We start from the raw sequence: 14,685 nt of genomic DNA on the forward strand, positions 1-14,685 counted from the left end.
CGTAACGCTTAGGTTGCGCGTTACAAATAGAGTACTAGCAATTCATTTAGACGCACTACAGTGGGTGGTCCTTCGAGTTAGTCGGCACCAAGTGCAATATTCAGAGGATCTCCGTCTTCCATCTGATGAGTCCTCAACAATTTTCTTCGCATGGATTTGAAGCTAAACCTTCCACATCGCATTGATATGCAGCTAAATCATGTGATTCGCATGGATTTGAAGCTAACTCGTTCGTTTCGCCTGCATTTGATGCTATATCATTAATATCACAAGTGTTTGAATCTAAATCATTTGTTTCGGATGGTTTTGATGCTACACCTTCTACATCGCATTGATTTGCAGCTAAATCATGTGCTCCGCAACGATTTGAAGCTAACTCGTTCGTTTCGCCTGCATTTGATGCTGTATCATTAATATCCCAAGTGTTTGAATACAAATCATTTGTTTCGGATCGATTTGAAGCTAAACCTTCTACATAGCATTGATTTGGAGATTAATCATGTGTTTTGCATGGATTTGAAGCTAACTCGTTTGTTTCGTCTGCATTTGAAGCTATATCACTTATATCGCAAGTATCTGAAGCTAAAACATTTGTGTCGCATGGATTTGAAGCTAAACCTTCTACATAGCATTGACTTGAAGCTTAATCAAGTGTTTTGCATGGATGTGAAGCAATCTCGTTCGTTTCCCCAGCATTTGAAGCTACATCACTTATATCGCAAGTATCTGAAGCTAAATCATTTGTTACGCATAGATTTGATGCTAAACCTTCTACATCGCATTGATTTGAAGCAAAATCATGTGTTCCCTTTGCATATGAAGCTAACTCGTTTGTATTCACCGCATTTGAAGATATATCACTTATATCGCAAGTATCTAATCCAAAATCATTTGTCTCGCATTGATTTGAAGCTAAACCTTCTACATCGCATTGATTTGCAGCTAAATCATGTGTTTCGCAGGATTATGATGCTAACTCGATCGTTTCGCCTGCATTTGATGCTATATCACTTATATCGCAAGTATCTGAAGCTAAATCATTTGTGTCACATGGATTTGAAGCTAAACCTTCTATATAGCATTGGTTTGAAGCTTAATCATTTGTTTTGCATGGAATTGGAGCTAACTCATTTGTTTCTCCTGCATTTGAAGCTATATCACTTATATCGCATATTTCTGATGCTAAATCGTTTGTATCGCATGGAATTGAATCTAATCTTTCTACATAGCATTGATTTGAAGCTTAATCATGTGGTTCGCATGGATTTGGAGCTAACGCGTTAGTTTCGTCTGCATTTGAAGCTTTATCACTTATTTCGCTGGTAGCTGAAGCTAAATCATTTGTGTCGCATGGATTTGAAGCTAAACCTTCTATATAGCATTGATTTGAAGCTTTATCATGTGTTTCGCTTGGTTTTGATGCTATCAAGTTTGTTTCACATGCAGTTGAAGCAATATCACCTATATCCCAAGTGTTTGCAGCTGAATCTTTTATTTCGCATGGATTTGAAGCTAAACATTCTACATCGCATTGATTTGAAGATAAATCATGTGTTTCGCATGTATTTGAAGCTAACCCCGTTTGTTTCGTCTGCATTTGAAGCTATTTCACTTATATCGCAAGTATCTGAAGCTAAATCATTTGTTCCGCATGGATTTGAAGCTAAACCTTCTACATCGCATTGATTTGAAGCTTAATCATGTGTTTCGCATGGATTTGTAGCTAACTCGTTTGTTTCGCCAGCATTTGCAGCTATATCACTTGTATCGCACGTATTTGAAGCTTAATCATTTGTTTTGCATGGATTTGAAGCTAAATCGTTTGTTTCCCCTGCATTTGAAGCTATATCACTAATATCGCAAGTATCTGATGCTAAATCGTTTGTTTCGCATGGATTTGAAGCTATACCTTCTACATCGCACTGATTTGAAGCTAATCTTGTGTTTTGCATGGATTTGAAGCTAACTCGTTTGTTTTCCCTGCATTTGAAGCTATATCACTGTGCTTCAGATACTTGCGATATAAATCATTTGTTTCTCATGGATTTTAAGCTTAACATTCTACATCGCATTGATTTGTAGCTAAACCTTCTACATCGCATTGATTTGAAGCAAAATCATGTGTTCCCTTTGCATATGAAGCTAACTCGTTTGTATTCACCGCATTTGAAGATATATCACTTATATCGCAAGTATCTAATCCTAAATCATTTGTCTCGCATTGATTTGAAGCTAAACCTTCTACATCGCATTGATTTGCAGCTAAATCATGTGTTTCGCAGGATTATGATGCTAACTCGATCGTTTCGCCTGCATTTGATGCTATATCACTTATATCGCAAGTATCTGAAGCTAAATCATTTGTGTCACATGGATTTGAAGCTAAACCTTCTATATAGCATTGGTTTGAAGCTTAATCATTTGTTTTGCATGGAATTGGAGCTAACTCATTTGTTTCTCCTGCATTTGAAGCTATATCACTTATATCGCATATTTCTGATGCTAAATCGTTTGTATCGCATGGAATTGAATCTAATCTTTCTACATAGCATTGATTTGAAGCTTAATCATGTGGTTCGCATGGATTTGGAGCTAACGCGTTAGTTTCGTCTGCATTTGAAGCTTTATCACTTATTTCGCTGGTAGCTGAAGCTAAATCATTTGTGTCGCATGGATTTGAAGCTAAACCTTCTATATAGCATTGATTTGAAGCTTTATCATGTGTTTCGCTTGGTTTTGATGCTATCAAGTTTGTTTCACATGCAGTTGAAGCAATATCACCTATATCCCAAGTGTTTGCAGCTGAATCTTTTATTTCGCATGGATTTGAAGCTAAACATTCTACATCGCATTGATTTGAAGATAAATCATGTGTTTCGCATGTATTTGAAGCTAACCCCGTTTGTTTCGTCTGCATTTGAAGCTATTTCACTTATATCGCAAGTATCTGAAGCTAAATCATTTGTTCCGCATGGATTTGAAGCTAAACCTTCTACATCGCATTGATTTGAAGCTTAATCATGTGTTTCGCATGGATTTGTAGCTAACTCGTTTGTTTCGCCAGCACTTGCAGCTATATCACTTGTATCGCACGTATTTGAAGCTTAATCATTTGTTTTGCATGGATTTGAAGCTAAATCGTTTGTTTCCCCTGCATTTGAAGCTATATCACTAATATCGCAAGTATCTGATGCTAAATCGTTTGTTTCGCATGGATTTGAAGCTATACCTTCTACATCGCACTGATTTGAAGCTAATCTTGTGTTTTGCATGGATTTGAAGCTAACTCGTTTGTTTTCCCTGCATTTGAAGCTATATCACTGTGCTTCAGATACTTGCGATATAAATCATTTGTTTCTCATGGATTTTAAGCTTAACATTCTACATCGCATTGATTTGTAGCTAAACCTTCTACATCGCATTGATTTGAAGCAAAATCATGTGTTCCCTTTGCATATGAAGCTAACTCGTTTGTATTCACCGCATTTGAAGATATATCACTTATATCGCAAGTATCTAATCCTAAATCATTTGTCTCGCATTGATTTGAAGCTAAACCTTCTACATCGCATTGATTTGCAGCTAAATCATGTGTTTCGCAGGATTATGATGCTAACTCGATCGTTTCGCCTGCATTTGATGCTATATCACTTATATCGCAAGTATCTGAAGCTAAATCATTTGTGTCACATGGATTTGAAGCTAAACCTTCTATATAGCATTGGTTTGAAGCTTAATCATTTGTTTTGCATGGAATTGGAGCTAACTCATTTGTTTCTCCTGCATTTGAAGCTATATCACTTATATCGCATATTTCTGATGCTAAATCGTTTGTATCGCATGGAATTGAATCTAATCTTTCTACATAGCATTGATTTGAAGCTTAATCATGTGGTTCGCATGGATTTGGTGCTAACGCGTTAGTTTCGTCTGCATTTGAAGCTTTATCACTTATTTCGCTGGTAGCTGAAGCTAAATCATTTGTGTCGCATGGATTTGAAGCTAAACCTTCTATATAGCATTGATTTGAAGCTTTATCATGTGTTTCGCTTGGTTTTGATGCTATCAAGTTTGTTTCACATGCAGTTGAAGCAATATCACCTATATCCCAAGTGTTTGCAGCTGAATCTTTTATTTCGCATGGATTTGAAGCTAAACATTCTACATCGCATTGATTTGAAGATAAATCATGTGTTTCGCATGTATTTGAAGCTAACCCCGTTTGTTTCGTCTGCATTTGAAGCTATTTCACTTATATCGCAAGTATCTGAAGCTAAATCATTTGTTCCGCATGGATTTGAAGCTAAACCTTCTACATCGCATTGATTTGAAGCTTAATCATGTGTTTCGCATGGATTTGTAGCTAACTCGTTTGTTTCGCCAGCACTTGCAGCTATATCACTTGTATCGCACGTATTTGAAGCTTAATCATTTGTTTTGCATGGATTTGAAGCTAAATCGTTTGTTTCCCCTGCATTTGAAGCTATATCACTAATATCGCAAGTATCTGATGCTAAATCGTTTGTTTCGCATGGATTTGAAGCTATACCTTCTACATCGCACTGATTTGAAGCTAATCTTGTGTTTTGCATGGATTTGAAGCTAACTCGTTTGTTTTCCCTGCATTTGAAGCTATATCACTGTGCTTCAGATACTTGCGATATAAATCATTTGTTTCTCATGGATTTTAAGCTTAACATTCTACATCGCATTGATTTGTAGCTAAACCTTCTACATCGCATTGATTTGAAGCTTAATCATGTGTTTCGCATGGATTTGTAGCTAACTCGTTTGTTTCGCCAGCACTTGCAGCTATATCACTTGTATCGCACGTATTTGAAGCTTAATCATTTGTTTTGCATGGATTTGAAACTAAACCTTCTACATAGCATTGAGTTGAAGCTTAATCATGTGTCTTGCATGGATTTGAAGCTAAATCGTTTGTTTCCCCTGCATTTGAAGCTATATCACTAATATCGCAAGTATCTGATGCTAAATCGTTTGTTTCGCATGGATTTGAAGCTAAACCTTCTACATCGCACTGATTTGAAGCTAATCTTGTGTTTTGCATGGATTTGAAGCTAACTCGTTTGTTTTCCCTGCATTTGAAGCTATATCACTTATATCGCAAGTTCCTGTGCTAAATCATTCGTTTCGCATGGATTTGAAGCTAAACCGTATACGTCGCATTGATTTGCAGCTAAATCATGTGTTTGACATGGATTTGAAGCTAACTCGATTGTTTCAACTGCATTGGAAGCTATATTACTTAAACCGCAAGTATCTGAAGCTAAATCAATTGTGTCGCATGGATTTAAAGCTAAACCTTCTACTTAGCATTGATTTGAATCTTAATAATGTGTTTTGCATGGATTTGAAGCTAACTCGTTTGTTTCTCCGGCGTTTGAAGCTATATCAGCTATATCACAAGTATTAGAAGCTAAACCATTTGTTTCGCACGAATTGGAAGCTAAATCATGTGTTTCGCATGGATTTGAAGCTGAACCTTCTATTTCGCATTGATTTGAAGATAAATCATTTGTTGCGCATGGATTTTTCACCTAACTCGTTTGATTCGTCTGCATTTGAAGCTATATCACTTATATCCCAAGCGTTTGAAGCTAAATAATTTGTTTCGCATGGATTTGAAGCTAAACTTTCTACATCGCATTGATTTGAAGCTAAATCATGTGTTTCGCTTGCACTTGAAGCTAAACCTTCTACATCGCATTGATTTGAAGCTAAATCATGTGTGCCGCATGGATTTGAAGCTAACTCGTTCGTTTCGTCTGCATTTGAAGCTATATCACTTATACCGCAAGTATCTGAACCTAAATCATTTGTTTCACATGGATTTGAAGCTAAGCCTTCTACTTCGCATTGATTTGAAGCTAAAGCATGTGTATCGCATGGATTTTGAAGCTGACTCGTTTGATTCGTCTGCATTTGAAGCTATGTCACTTATATCCCAAGTTTTTGAAGCTAAATCATTTGTTTCGCATGGATTTGAAGCTAAACCTTCTACTTCGCATTGATTTGAAGCTAAATCATTTGTATCGCATGGATTTTGAAGCTAACTCGTTTGATTCGTCTGCATTTGAAGCTATATCACTTATATCGCATGTACCCGAAGCTAAATCATTGGTTTCGCATTGATTTGAAGCTAAACCTTCTACATCGCATTGATTTGCTGCTTAATCATGTGTTTCGCATGAATTTGAAGCTAAATATTTGTTTCGCATGCAGTTAAAGCTATATCACTTATATCCCAAGTGATTGAAGCTCAATCATTAGATTCGCATCGATTTGAAGCTAAACCTTCTACATCGCATTGATTTGATGCTACATCATGTGTTTCGCATGGATTTGAAGCTAACTCGTTTTTTGCGCAAGCAGTTGAAGCTATATCACCTATATCCCTAGTGTGCGAATCTCAAACTTTTGTATCGAATGGATTTGAATCTAAACCTACTACATCACATTTATTTGCAGCTAAATCATGTGATTCGCTTGGATTTGAAGCTAACTCGTTTGCTTCGTCTGCATTTGAAGCTATATCACTTGTATCGCAAGTATCTGAAGCTAAATCATTGGTTCAGCATGGATTTGAAGCTAAACCTTCTACATCGCATTGATTTGAAGCTAAATCATTTGTTTCGCATGGATTTGAAGCTAAACCTTCTACATCGAATTGATTTGAAGGTAAAATATGTGTTTCGCTTGGATTTGAAGCTAATTCGTTCGTTTCGCCTGCATTTGAAGCTATATCACATATATCGCAAGTATCTGAAACTAAATCATTTGTTTCGCTTGGATTTGAATCTAACTCCTCTGTTTCGTCTGCATTTGAAGCTATATCAGTTATATCGCAAGTATCTGAATCTAAATCATTTTTCTCGCGTGGATTTGATGCTAAACCTTCTACATAGCATTGATTTGAAGCTAAATCATTTGTTTCGCATGGATTTGAAGCTAAGCCTTCTACATGGCATTGATAAGAAGCTTAATCATGTGTTTTGCATGTATTTGAAGCTAACTCGTTTGTTTTGCCTGCATTTGAAGCTATATCACTTATATCCCAAGTGTTAGAAGCTAAATCATTTGTTTCGCATGGATTTGAAGCTAAGCCTTCTACATCGCATTGATTTGAAGCTAAATCATGTGTTTCGCATGGATTTGTAGCTAACTCGTTTGTTTCGCCAGCACTTGCAGCTATATCACTTGTATCGCACGTATTTGAAGCTTAATCATTTGTTTTGCATGGATTTGAAACTAAACCTTCTACATAGCATTGAGTTGAAGCTTAATCATGTGTTTTGCATGGATTTGAAGCTAAATCGTTTGTTTCCCCTGCATTTGAAGCGATATCACTAATATGGCAAGTATCTGATGCTAAATCGTTTGTTTCGCATGGATTTGAAGCTAAACCTTCTACATCGCACTGATTTGAAGCTAATCTTGTGTTTTGCATGGATTTGAAGCTAACTCGTTTGTTTTCCCTGCATTTGAAGCTATATCACTGTGCTTCAGATACTTGCGATATAAATCATTTGTTTCGCATTGATTTGTAGCTAAACCTTCTACATCGCATTGATTTGTAGCTAAATCATGCGTTTCGCATTGATTTGAAGCTAACGCGTTTGTTTCGCATGCAGTTGAACCTATATCACCTATATCCCCAGTGTTTGCAGCTCAATCTTTTGTTTCGCATGGATTTGAAGCTAAACCTTCCACATCGCATTGATTTGCATTTAAATAATGTCTTTCGCATGGATTTGAAGCTAAACCTTCTACATCGCATTGATTTGAAGCTAACTTATGTGTATCGCATGGACTTTGAAGCTAACTCGTTTGAATCGTCTGCATTTGAAGCTGTATCATATATATCCCAAGTGTTTGAAGCTAAATCATTTGTTACGCATGGATTTGAAGCTAAGCCTTCTACTTCTCATTGATTTGAAGCTAAATCATTTGTTTCGCATGGATTTGGAATTAACTCGTATGTTTCTCCTGCATTTGAAGCTATATCACTTATATCTCAAGCATATGATGCTAAATCATTTGTTTCGCACGGATTTGAAGCTAAACCTTCTACATCGCAATGATTTGCTGCTAAATCATGTGTTTCGTATTGGTTTGGAGCTAACTCGTTTGTCTCGCATGCAGTTGAAGCTATATCACCTATATCCCAAGTGTTTGAAGCTCATTCATTTGCTTCGCATGGATCTGAAGCTAATCCTTTTACATCGCATTGATTTGAAGATAAATCATTGATTTCGCTTGGATTTGAAGCTAAACCTTCTACGTCGCACTGATTTGAAGCTAAATCATGTGTTTCGCTTGGATATTAAGCTAACTCGTTTGTTTCGTCTGCATTTGAAGCTATATCACTTATATCGCTAGTATCTGAAGCTAAATCACTTGTTTCGGATGGATTTGAAGCTAAACCTTCTACATCGCATTGATTTGTAGCTAAATCATGTGTTTCGCATGGATTTGAAGCTAACTCGTTTGTTTCGTCTACATTTGAACCCATGTCACTTATACCGCAAGTATGTGAAGCTAAATCATTTGTGTCTCTTGGATTTGTAGCCAAGCCTTCTATTTCGCATTGATTTGAGGCTAAACGTTCTACATCGCATTGATTTGAAGCTAAAGCATGTGTTTCGCATGGAGTTGAAGCTAACTCGATTGATTCGTCTGCATTTGAAGCTATATCACTTATATCGCAATTATTTGAAGCAGAATCATTGTTTCGCAAGGATTTGAACCTAAGCATTCTGCTTCGCATTGATTTGAGGCTAAATCATTTGTTTCGCATGGATTTGGAGCTAAACCGTATACATCGCATTGATTTGCTGCTAAATCATGTGTTTCGCATGGATTTGAAGCTAACTCGTTTGTTTCGTCTGCATTTGAAGCTATATCACTTATATCCCAAGTGTTTGAAGCTAAATCATTTGTTTCGCATGGATTTGAAGCTAAACCTTCTACTTCGCATTGATTTGAAGCTAAATCATTTGTATCGCATGGATTTTGAAGCTAACTCGTTTGCTTCGTCTGCATTTGAAGCTATATCACTTATATCGCAAGTATCTGAAGCTAAATCATTGGTTCAGCATGGATTTGAAGCTAAACCTTCTACATCGCACTGATTTGAAGCTAATCTTGTGTTTTGCATGGATTTGAAGCTAACTCGTTTGTTTTCCCTGCATTTGAAGCTATATCACTGTGCTTCAGATACTTGCGATATAAATCATTTGTTTCTCATGGATTTTAAGCTTAACATTCTACATCGCATTGATTTGTAGCTAAACCTTCTACATCGCATTGATTTGAAGCTTAATCATGTGTTTCGCATGGATTTGTAGCTAACTCGTTTGTTTCGCCAGCACTTGCAGCTATATCACTTGTATCGCACGTATTTGAAGCTTAATCATTTGTTTTGCATGGATTTGAAACTAAACCTTCTACATAGCATTGAGTTGAAGCTTAATCATGTGTCTTGCATGGATTTGAAGCTAAATCGTTTGTTTCCCCTGCATTTGAAGCTATATCACTAATATCGCAAGTATCTGATGCTAAATCGTTTGTTTCGCATGGATTTGAAGCTAAACCTTCTACATCGCACTGATTTGAAGCTAATCTTGTGTTTTGCATGGATTTGAAGCTAACTCGTTTGTTTTCCCTGCATTTGAAGCTATATCACTTATATCGCAAGTTCCTGTGCTAAATCATTCGTTTCGCATGGATTTGAAGCTAAACCGTATACGTCGCATTGATTTGCAGCTAAATCATGTGTTTGACATGGATTTGAAGCTAACTCGATTGTTTCAACTGTAATGGAAGCTATATTACTTAAACCGCAAGTATCTGAAGCTAAATCAATTGTGTCGCATGGATTTAAAGCTAAACCTTCTACTTAGCATTGATTTGAATCTTAATCATGTGTTTTGCATGGATTTGAAGCTAACTCGTTTGTTTCTCCGGCGTTTGAAGCTATATCAGCTATATCACAAGTATTAGAAGCTAAACCATTTGTTTCGCACGAACTGGAAGCTAAATCATGTGTTTCGCATGGATTTGAAGCTGAACCTTCTATTTCGCATTGATTTGAAGATAAATCATTTGTTGCGCATGGATTTTTCACCTAACTCGTTTGATTCGTCTGCATTTGAAGCTATATCACTTATATCCCAAGCGTTTGAAGCTAAATAATTTGTTTCGCATGGATTTGAAGCTAAACTTTCTACATCGCATTGATTTGAAGCTAAATCATGTGTTTCGCTTGCACTTGAAGCTAAACCTTCTACATCGCATTGATTTGAAGCTAAATCATGTGTGCCGCATGGATTTGAAGCTAACTCGTTCGTTTCGTCTGCATTTGAAGCTATATCACTTATACCGCAAGTATCTGAACCTAAATCATTTGTTTCACATGGATTTGAAGCTAAGCCTTCTACTTCGCATTGATTTGAAACTAAAGCATGTGTATCGCATGGATTTTGAAGCTGACTCGTTTGATTCGTCTGCATTTGAAGCTATGTCACTTATATCCCAAGTTTTTGAAGCTAAATCATTTGTTTCGCATGGATTTGAAGCTAAACCTTCTACTTCGCATTGATTTGAAGCTAAATCATTTGTATCGCATGGATTTTGAAGCTAACTCGTTTGATTCGTCTGCATTTGAAGCTATATCACTTATATCGCATGTACCCGAAGCTAAATCATTGGTTTCGCATTGATTTGAAGCTAAACCTTCTACATCGCATTGATTTGCTGCTTAATCATGTGTTTCGCATGAATTTGAAGCTAAATATTTGTTTCGCATGCAGTTAAAGCTATATCACTTATATCCCAAGTGATTGAAGCTCAATCATTAGATTCGCATCGATTTGAAGCTAAACCTTCTACATCGCATTGATTTGATGCTACATCATGTGTTTCGCATGGATTTGAAGCTAACTCGTTTTTTGCGCAAGCAGTTGAAGCTATATCACCTATATCCCTAGTGTGCGAATCTCAAACTTTTGTATCGAATGGATTTGAATCTAAACCTACTACATCACATTTATTTGCAGCTAAATCATGTGATTCGCTTGGATTTGAAGCTAACTCGTTTGCTTCGTCTGCATTTGAAGCTATATCACTTGTATCGCAAGTATCTGAAGCTAAATCATTGGTTCAGCATGGATTTGAAGCTAAACCTTCTACATCGCATTGATTTGAAGCTAAATCATTTGTTTCGCATGGATTTGAAGCTAAACCTTCTACATCGAATTGATTTGAAGGTAAAATATGTGTTTCGCTTGGATTTGAAGCTAATTCGTTCGTTTCGCCTGCATTTGAAGCTATATCACATATATCGCAAGTATCTGAAACTAAATCATTTGTTTCGCTTGGATTTGAATCTAACTCCTCTGTTTCGTCTGCATTTGAAGCTATATCACTTATATCGCAAGTATCTGAATCTAAATCATTTTTCTCGCGTGGATTTGATGCTAAACCTTCTACATAGCATTGATTTGAAGCTAAATCATTTGTTTCGCATGGATTTGAAGCTAAACCTTCTACATCGCACTGATTTGAAGCTAATCTTGTGTTTTGCATGGATTTGAAGCTAACTCGTTTGTTTTCCCTGCATTTGAAGCTATATCACTGTGCTTCAGATACTTGCGATATAAATCATTTGTTTCGCATGGATTTGAAGCTAAACCTTCTACATCGCACTGATTTGAAGCTAATCTTGTGTTTTGCATGGATTTGAAGCTAACTCGTTTGTTTTCCCTGCATTTGAAGCTATATCACTGTGCTTCAGATACTTGCGATATAAATCATTTGTTTCGCATGGATTTTAAGATAAACATTCTACATCGCATTGATTTGTAGCTAAACCTTCTACATCGCATTGATTTGAAGGTAAATTATGTGTTTCGCTTGGATTTGAAGCTAATTCGTTCGTTTCGCCTGCATTTGAAGCTATATCACATATATCGCAAGTATCTGAAACTAAATCATTTGTTTCGCTTGGATTTGAATCTAACTCCTCTGTTTCGTCTGCATTTGAAGCTATATCACTTATATCGCAAGTATCTGAATCTAAATCATTTTTCTCGCGTGGATTTGATGCTAAACCTTCTACACAGCATTGATTTGAAGCTAAATCATTTGTTTCGCATGGATGTGAAGCTAAGCCTTCTACATCGCATTGATTTGAAGCTAAATCGTTTGTTTCCCCTGCATTTGAAGCTATATCACTAATATCGCAAGTATCTGACGCTAAATCGCTTGTTTCGCATGGATTTGAAGCTAAACCTTCTACATCGCACTGATTTGAAGCTAATCTTGTGTTTTGCATGGATTTGAAGCTAACTCGTTTGTTTTCCCTGCATTTGAAGCTATATCACTGTGCTTCAGATACTTGCGATATAAATCATTTGTTTCGCATGGATTTTAAGATAAACCTTCTACATCGCATTGATTTGTAGCTAAACCTTCTACATCGCATTGATTTGAAGCTAAACCTTCTACATCGCATTGATTAGAATCTAAACCTTCTACATCGCATTGATTTGAAGCTAAACCATCTACACCTCATTGATTAGAAGCTAGATGATGTGTGTCGCATGGAGTTGCAGCTAGCTCGTTTGTTTCGCCTGCATTTGAACCTATATCAATTATATCGATAGTATCTGAAGCTAAATCATTTGTTTCGGATGGTTATGAAGCTAAACCTTCTACATCCCATTGATTTGCAATTGAGTCATGTGTTTCGCTTACTTATGAAGCGAACTCGTTTGTTTCGTCTGCATTTAATGCTATATCACTTATATCGCAAGTGTATGTAGCTGAGTCATTTGTATCGCATGGATTTGTAGCTAAGCCTTCTAATTCGCATTGATTTGAAGCTTAATCATGTGTATCGCATGGACTTTGAAGCTAAGCCTTCTACTTCGCATTGATTTGAAGCTAAATCACGTGTATCGCATGGATTTTGAAGCTAACTCGATTGTTTCGTCTGCAATTGAATCTATATCACTTATATCGCAAGTATCTGAAGATAAATCATTGGTTTCGCTAGGATTTGAAGCTAAACCTTCTACGTCGCACTGATTTGAAGCTAAATCATGTGAATCGCTTGGATATTAAGCTAACTCGTTTGTTTCGTCTACATTTGAAGCTATATCACTTATATCGCTAGTATCTGAAGCTAAATCACTTGTTTCGGATGGATTTGAAGCTAAACCTTCTACATCGCATTGATTTGTAGCTAAATCATGTGTTTCGCATGGATTTGAAGCTAACTCGATTGTTTCATGTGCATTTGAAGCTATATCACTTATATCGCAAGTATTTGAATGTAAATCATCGGTTTCGCCTGGATTTGAATCTAAACCTTCTACGTCGCACTGATTTGAAGCTAAATCATGTGTTTCGCTTGGATATTAAGCTAACTCGTTTGTTTCGGCTGCATTTGAAGCTATATCACTTATATCGCTAGTATTTGAAGCTAAATCACTTGTTTCGGATGGATTTGAAGCTTAACCTTCTACATCGCATTGATTTTTAGCTAAATCATGTGTTTCGCATGGATTTGATCTAACTCGTATGACTCGAATGCATTTGAACCTATATCACATATATCGCAGGTATGTGAAGCTAAATAATTTGCGTCGCTTCGATTTGAAGCTAAACCTTGTATATCGCATTGATTTGAAGCTAAACTTTCTACATCGCATTGATTTGAATCAAATCCTTCTACATCGCATTGATTTGAAGCTAAACCTTCTACACCGCATTGATTTGAAGCTAAATCAAGTGTTTCGCTTGGATATTAAGCTAACTCGTTTGTTCCGCCAGCACTTGAAGCTACATCACTTATATCGCAAGTATCTGAACCTAAATAATGTGTTTCGCATGGTTTTGAAGCTAACACGTTTGTTTCGTCTGCATTTGAGGCTATATCACTTATATCGCAAGTATCTGAAGCTAAATCATTGGTTTTGCATGGATTTGAAGCTAAACCTTCTACATCGTATTGATTCGCAGCTAAATCATGTGTTTCGCATGGATTTTGAAGCTAACTCGATTGTTTCACATGCAGTTGAAGCTAGATAATGTGTATCACAAGTAGTTGTAGCAAAACCATTTGTTTCGTATGGATTTGAAGCTAAACCTTCTACATCGCTTGGATTTGAAGCTAAACCTTCTACATAGCATTGATTTGAAGCTTAATCTTGTGTTTCGCATGGATTTGAAGCTAACTCATGTCTTTCCCCTCCATTTGAAGCAATGTCACTTATATCGCAAGTATCTGATGTTAAATTATTTGTTTCGCATGGATTTGAAGCTAAACCTTCTACATCGCATTGATTTGCAGCTAAATCATGTGTTTCGCATGAATTTGATGCTGACTCGTTAGTTTCGTCTGCATTTGAATCTATATCACTTATATCGCTAGTATCTGAAGCTAAATCATTTGTTTCGCATGGATTTGAAGCTAAACTTTCTTCATCGCATTAATTTGAAGCTAAATCATATGTTTCGCTTGGATTTGAAGCTGTCTCGTTTGTTTCGCCTGCAGTTGAATCTATATCACTTATATCGCAAGTATTTGAAGCTAAATCATTTGATCCGTATGGATTTGAAGCTAAGCCTTCTACATCGCATAGATTGGAAGCTAAA

The sequence above is a fragment of the Megalopta genalis genome, unplaced genomic scaffold, assembly GCF_051020955.1.
Source record: "Megalopta genalis isolate 19385.01 unplaced genomic scaffold, iyMegGena1_principal scaffold0020, whole genome shotgun sequence".
Classification (NCBI taxonomy): Eukaryota; Metazoa; Arthropoda; class Insecta; order Hymenoptera; family Halictidae; genus Megalopta; species Megalopta genalis.